This window comes from Silene latifolia, chromosome 11, assembly GCF_048544455.1.
Source record: "Silene latifolia isolate original U9 population chromosome 11, ASM4854445v1, whole genome shotgun sequence".
In the NCBI taxonomy this organism is placed as follows: Eukaryota; Viridiplantae; Streptophyta; class Magnoliopsida; order Caryophyllales; family Caryophyllaceae; genus Silene; species Silene latifolia.
Window position 1 is genome coordinate 66091440 of NC_133536.1, and position 7557 is coordinate 66098996.

The 7557-nt window shown below is 38.2% G+C and overlaps 1 long non-coding RNA gene across 1 annotated transcript; it reads right to left on the reverse strand.

The window, feature by feature from the left end:
- Positions 1-4372: 4372 nt before the first annotated feature.
- LOC141614905 (uncharacterized) lies at positions 4373-6145 on the reverse strand. The gene is made up of 2 exons (XR_012529456.1): positions 6060-6145; positions 4373-4574 (listed from the first exon to the last, which is right to left on the reverse strand). It is a non-coding gene; the product is annotated as an uncharacterized LOC141614905 (long non-coding RNA).
- Positions 6146-7557: the final 1412 nt, after the last annotated feature.

Genomic DNA, 7557 nt, shown 5'->3' on the forward strand with positions numbered 1-7557 from the left:
GTTAGTCTTTTCCGGTGGATAGAAATTTTTGTAGAAAGCTAGAGCCAACTTCTTCCAAGAATCAATTCCGAGAGTAGCCTTATTGATGCGTGTCTTTTATATAAGGTTTTCACCTCATTTTTACACGCATTTCTGTGCTTTTATGTAGCATCTGGCTACAAATACCCCCGAATGTTCTACTTTGTTCCGTTTATTGTAATTTGCCGGAATCGACCGAAGAGGAGCTAAATCGAGCCTTAATTGTCCCAAATTGTATGCATTCATGGAAAATAAGGAGCTGGAACTTGGAAATCTAACACTTGGAAGACGCGTGAGCTGAGTTTGGGAAGCAATTAAAGTCCTAACGTACCTATGTAGCTCGATCGAGTGGTTTACTGCTCGATCGAATGCCTTATTTACTCAAGATTGATCGATCGAGCAGTTTGAGTGGTCGATCGAGGAGTTTATGCAAGTGGTGCTCGATCGAGTGGGTCATTACTACTCGATCGAGTGGTTTGGTGATAATTTGCTCGATAGAGTGTGTAGGGTAATATCCGTATAAAACCCTTAAATTATAGGACTATAACGTAAATTTAATATGCAATTTATGGTCATAAACGAAATACAACAAAGAAACGATAAAGCATTAGAGATAACCTTCGGTCCTAGTGCAATTCGGCAATGATAGAGATCAAAGTAGATCTCCTCCTAATTGTTGCACCCAAGATCGTCTGAGACTATGCCCTTGTGCTAGAAATGTATTCTCTAATTGCCTTGCAATATTGAGAGAATTTGTTGTGAGTTTCTTTAGATGTGAGATCTAAGTTTTTGAGAGGAAATGTTCTCAAAACCCTAATTATTTTGCAAAATGAAAAATTAGGTTAGAAAGGAGGAGAAGCTCTCCTTTTGTTCTACCCTTGCTCGGTCCGTGGGTTTCATTAGGGAGGGAGTGGGCTTTCCACTTCCTCCTTATTAAACTCGTGATCCGACTTGAATTGCTAAAACGTATACGACGGGTTTTTAAATATAAATTGTCATCGGTTATCGGTAATTAAAATATCAACTAGTAACATGACTTAGTCGAAATATTAATACATGTCCGGCAAAGACAATATTGTATAATTAATTTATTCAATATACATTAATCAAATATAATCGCTTATATTTAATTTACGAATTAACCGCTTAATTCGTCTTAGCCATTTTTATTTAATCCGTATTAAATAATTATCTCAACATCGCTTTTAACTAATTATTAGTCAATAACTCCGACTACCTGGTTAGTCAAAATTGGCATCAACATGACTGTATTTTCATACCGTCACATCTCTCAAACGTATCCTATAGGTGTGACTTTTAGGGACCAGTTGATCACCGCCATCTGTATGACAATAACGTCAAACTTATCTAGCAAGCCAACCGTTATTGATAAACGTGGACCAACTGATAATAATACAAAAGTATACCCTTTGATCCTTTTAGAGATTTAAAAGTCCTTGCACTAACTGTAAAGGACACCAGCCCCAACAAGCTCCCACTTGTCCGTACAAGTGTATGTGCAATGACATTATCCGCACTCACTGGAGGACACAGCTCCAACAAACTCCCACTTGTCCGTACAAGTGTATGTGCGATAACCGATTCTCATATTCATTTAAAATTTCTCCCACTAAATGTAAAACAATTTGCAGATCCGGATCCGCAAAGGTCGTATTTTACAATCGATCTGTATCAAGAGTGGTTTCCCCGACTAGAGAGTAACTCAACTGATAAAACGAATTCGTATTCGAGCATGGCCATGCATTTCGATTCTGACTCCTCGAGTGGCCCTGAGAAATATCGAGTACCTGATAAAGGCTGAATATTTCCTTCAACTCGACTCCTTCCGATCTAAGCACAGCATGAAATGACCCCAAAAAAATCTACTTGGCCCCCTGTTACGGATGACCGTGAGAAAGAAACCAAAGTCACCCAAAATCTGCCTTAGTCTCAAGAGACAGTCGATAGTCAAAAGAATCAACTCTTAGGATCACCATGGAGGTCCTATCCACGACCTGGCACTGAATGTTATAAAACATTTAGGACTCCACGTCGATGTCACAATTGTGTCCTACGAGATATCCGTATAAATCGCCTCTGTGATTGGTCAGTCAACCTTTTGACTTATGGCTCGTTGAACCCACCATCAACCAACGTCACAAAACAATTGCCTTGAGTTATCAGCTCACGTGGGCAATTAAGGACCAAAAATATAATGTTTGTTCAGTTCACTTTGTGGTGTTCAAAATTGTCGTACAAATCCACATGAAAAACAAAATATATAAATATCAAAACGATGATGTCGTATAGAGTACATAAGAGAATGAATCTAATCCATAAAAGAGTACTACAACTTAGGAACACGTTTAATTCCCATGGAATCAACATGCCCTTCATGCTTATCTTGTCGTAATGGTTTAGTGAGAGGATCTGCTATATTATCATCTATAGCAATATTTTCTATCACTACTTCCTTTTGCTCCACGTAATCTCGGATTAGATGAGCTTTCCGTTGTACATGTCTAGACTTGTTGCTAGACTTTGGCTCCTTAGCTTGGAAGATGGCACCTCTATTGTCGCAATAGATGGTGATCGGGTCATTCGAACTAGGCACTACAGATAGTCCTTGTAAGAATTGACGCATCCATATCGCTTCCTTTGCAGCTTCAGACGCGGCATAGTACTCGGACTCGTCGTAGAATCTCTTTGTAACACTTTGTTTGGAACTCTTCCGGTGATCTGCAGCGCCATTAAGAGTAAAAACGAATCCAGACTGAGATTTCAAGTCATCTCGATCGGTTTGGAAGCTAGCATCTGCGTAACCGGTTGCGCATAGCTTTTGATCGCCTCCATAAGTCAATGCCCAATATTTAGTCCTCCGTAGGTACTTAAGAATGTTCTTGACAGCCATCCAATGTGATTCACCCGGATCTTTGTTGGAATCGACTTGTCATACTCAATGCATATGCCACGTCCGGACGTGTGCATATCATGGCATACATGATTGATCCTATAGCCGAGGCATAAGGAATCCGTGTCATGCGCTCTTTCTCTTCCGTGTCTCTCGGTGCCCGAGACTTGCTCAAATGCACCCCGGAGCCAAAGGAAGAAACCCCTTTTGGAGTTAGTCATGCTTTGAATCTCTCTAGGATTTTGTCTATGTAAGACTCGGCGAGAGATAACATCGACGTGATCTATCTCGATAGATACGGATGCCCAGAATTCTTTGTGCCTCACCCAGATCTTTCATCTGGAAATGGTTTTTCAACCATACTTTCACCGAAGTTAAGAGAGGTATGTCATTCCCAATCAGGAGTATGTCATCGACATACAATATTAGGAAGACAATCTTGCTCCCACTCGACTTGATATAAAGACATGGTTCCTCGACCGATCGAGTAAATCCATTTTCTTTAATCACTTGGTCGAAGCGATGATTCCAACTCCGAGATGCTTGCTTAAGTCCATAAATGGAACGCTTAAGCTTGCACACTTTCTTAGGATGTTCGGATCGATGAAACCTTCGGGTTGTACCATGTACAACTCCTCCTCCAAAAAGCTGTTTAAGAAGGCGGTTTTCACATCCATCGCCAAATTTCATAGTCATGAACAGCGGCAATCGCTAAGATAATCGAATGGAACAAAGCATGACTATGGGTGCAAAAATTTCATCGTAGTGCAAACCTGGCACTTGGGTGAAACCTTTAGCAACTAGTCGTGCTTTATAGATATCTTGTTGACCTTCCACAGAATGCTTTATCTTGTAAAGCCATTTGCATTGAAGGGGACGAACCTTAGCAGGTAAGTCAACAAGATCCCATACGTTGTTCTCATACATGGAGTCCATCTCGGATTGCATGGCCTCAAGCCATAGCTTTGAGTCAGAACTAGTCATGGCACCTTTATAGGTTGCGGGTTCACTACTCGTTAAGAGTAGAATGTCATCTATGTTATGTTCCTCGACCATACCAATGTATCTGTCCGGAGGAATAGAGACTCTTCCCGACCTCCTAGGTTCCTCAAGAATATTCACCGCAGCCGGGATTGAAGGAATTGGTTCCTCCAATGGTTGCTCGGTATTTGGTTCTGGAACCTCTGACAGCTCGAAGGTTCTATCACTCTTTGCATTCGCGAGAAATTCCTTCTCTAAGAATGTCGCACTAGCCGCAACAAATACACGTTGTTCTGTGACACCCCCATTTATTGGGGAAAAGTAAACACGTAATTCTACAGAAAAACTGGTAGGATATGTTTGTAATTGGTTCAACTAGCCAAAAACCTGTAATTTCAAAAATTTTCTAAACCAGTCACAACATTTCCAACATTCCCAAGAGGCGGGTGCCAAAACCTGCAATGCTAACGAACTACTTTACATGCCATAGCTAACGATAAGAAAATGTAATGATACAAACCCAAAATAGAAAAGGGAGACATATGTCCCTAAAATGTATGTGACATAAAAAGGGTTTAAGGTCACAATGAAATAAAACCAGTCTAGGTCCCAAGGTTACTTTGCTCGCTAGCTCGTCCATGTACCCCATATATGCATCACCTACCTGTCATTCGCATTTTATACAAATACGAAAGCCACAATCAGTGGGGAGTAACTCCGAGTTCTCCCAGCCACGAAATGTCATAATTAATATAACATGTAAACATAAGATAATGAATACGAATCACACAATGCCTTAGCATATAGATGCTAGACAATTGTGCTTATCATGTGAACAACAATATAACAACACATAGTCCTAGCATGTGAATACTAGACCGACTCAAGCTACACTATCATGTGAGTCACATAACATCCAGGAATCCAAACTCTATCAACCATAGCCGGCTTGCATCTCACCTTCTATGATTCATAGAATCATCAAACAAGAAAGGGCAATATATCAAAGACAGGCATAAGTTCTTAGTACCGTCAATAGTCACTTTGTAACTCGAGTCTATACCACGAGGTAGGGAAGGTAATCGAACCGGTATCTTGGCTCAGAGGTTACTATAAAGAAAACATGGCCAAGAGACAACACAACCCTAGCCTAAAATCTGCGCAGACCAAGACATGCGGATACACACCACCGCACCCAAGACCCACAACTTTTTTTAAAACAAAGTGAAGTGAGTACCCTAAGGACACCACCGAAGGGTTGGCTAGTACTTAAGCTGACCCCATACTATCAAAATAAGTACCTGAGGTCATGCCCCAACTTGGATATAAATCCACTAGTCAGGAACACAAAGGCTATCAAGCAGTGAACATATACTCGTCAGAGACTATAAAGACCTATCTATGATGAAGGCCGAAATACTCACCTAGAACCTAGTCCCAGCTAGTCCCAGCTTGAATACTTTAGCCCACACCACACAAGACTCACCACACAAGTCAATTAAGACACCCACTTAACCATAAGAGGGCAAAAAGTCCCACTTACCCACATGAATTCTAACATTCTATCATGTGAAAGGCTAAATAATATTGTCTATTCAGCAGATAAACCAACAGTTCCTCAATAAGAATTCAAGACTAACTTCTAATTCTAGCAATTTTAACAATATTAAAGGCTTTAGGGGAAACTAGGGCCATTTCTACAATACAAGACACTATTAAAATCAATAAGCTATACATGTGAACTAAAGCTTGATAAATGGCCTAAAACAAGAAAAAGGCCGATTATCTAAATCATTCAACCGAATTTTTACCCGCAACCCCAGCCCTGCGACAGGTACGGGTCAAATTGCGGCTGACCAATCACTCAATTAACTGACATCGCATCAGTTAAAAGGGACTAAGGCTCAATTTTCGGCACAATCAGCAAAACATTACAATTATCCCTATACAATTCATTCTGAGCCTATTATTTACAAATTCAATTTATAAACTATCCTAACATGTGATAATTATCAATATAAGCATAATTTTTACCAACCTTATTATCTTTACTACTAACATTATTCATTCACCTAAACACTTATCAAACAACAGGCACACATTAACTACTAATGTGACATTAATTCGTCGAGTAACTCGGAATAGTTACCTTACGCTAGCAAAGAGACAAGTAAAAACTTGAGAAAGCTTCTAAAACCCCAAATTACTCTTCATCTTCAACCACATATGAGTCACCTAAAATAATTATGTTAAAGGACGATATTAACGAATTATCGTTATATAAAATATAAGACGGAAATTAATTTAATTATATATTAAATAAACCAAACTAGCGTCAAAACAATTTATAGATACGGCCCAAACTCGCGACTTAGCCAGGCCACTGCCTAGGCCACGGCCAGGCCACGGCCAGGCCACTGCCTAGGCCACTGCCAGCTGCTGCTAGGCTACAACAGGCCAACCTTATAAAAGTCACTCTCGTCCCAAAAATTAATTCAATCTCAACTCTCTACCCCATCTCTTTCATTACTCCGTCCTATAATATAATACTCCATAGTAACCAGATTTCCATCTCAATTTCAATATCGATATTGTCAAATATTCCATTAAAGGAATTGCTCAACATTTAGAGTATAACTCCAAGCTACTCACCCAAATGTCAAGGACAGAGGAAAAGACAATTTGATAACAATACCAAACAAAAAGCCAACTTTCGATATCCCATGCTCAATGATCTCGGTAACAATTCCAAATAATAATATAATGTAGATTAGTAATAATAATAATAATAATAATAATAATAATAATAATAATGAGACACCAGCTAGCTTGCTAGCTTCTAATTATACGTACGTTTCTTCATCGTTAAGTAATTTCGTTCGTTTTTAAAACCGTTTCGAGTTAATAAAATCGGTTTTTAATAAAAGTTTCAGTAATAAAACGAAATTAATAATAAATAAATTTAATGAGTGAAAATAAAATAAACTCAGCTAGTTAACGGAAATAATACGATATCAGCTTGAATCGGAATTATTAGCGATTTTTACAAAACTAACGGATATTAATAAAAATTGCTAATTTAGTGAAATAAGCTCAAAATAGCTAATTGGACGGTTTTGTTTCCAAAATCCATCTCGGGTTTACTTAAAACAACTTTCATAAGGACTCGTAAAGAAACGGAAATTATTAAATAAATAAACTCGGACTAATTTTAAATAAACTTATTAATGATTATTAAAATGAACGTATCGAATTATGATGAAATTAATTAATTAGCTAAGCATATATATATAAATCGTTAAATGATGTAATTAAATTCAAAATAGCAATTAAAAGAATTTTATCCAACTTAATAAAATACGGGGTGTTACAATCACCCCATCTTTTAAAAAGTTTCGTCCTCGAAACTTGAAAGTAGAAATGGAAGGTTATGAAAATAAAACTGGAATTGAGATCGGTAACTAAAACATTTAAAAGGTCACTTATTGTAAGAATCAAAATTTTTTTTTCAAGAATTTCAACTAAAATTTTCCGACAGAACCAGACTCTCATCAGAGGAACGGATGTGTTCTCGTTACGTATTCAAGAACATCACATTCCAAATCAAAGATAAGGTCAAAAGGCAAATCATTTGTATAAATCAAAAA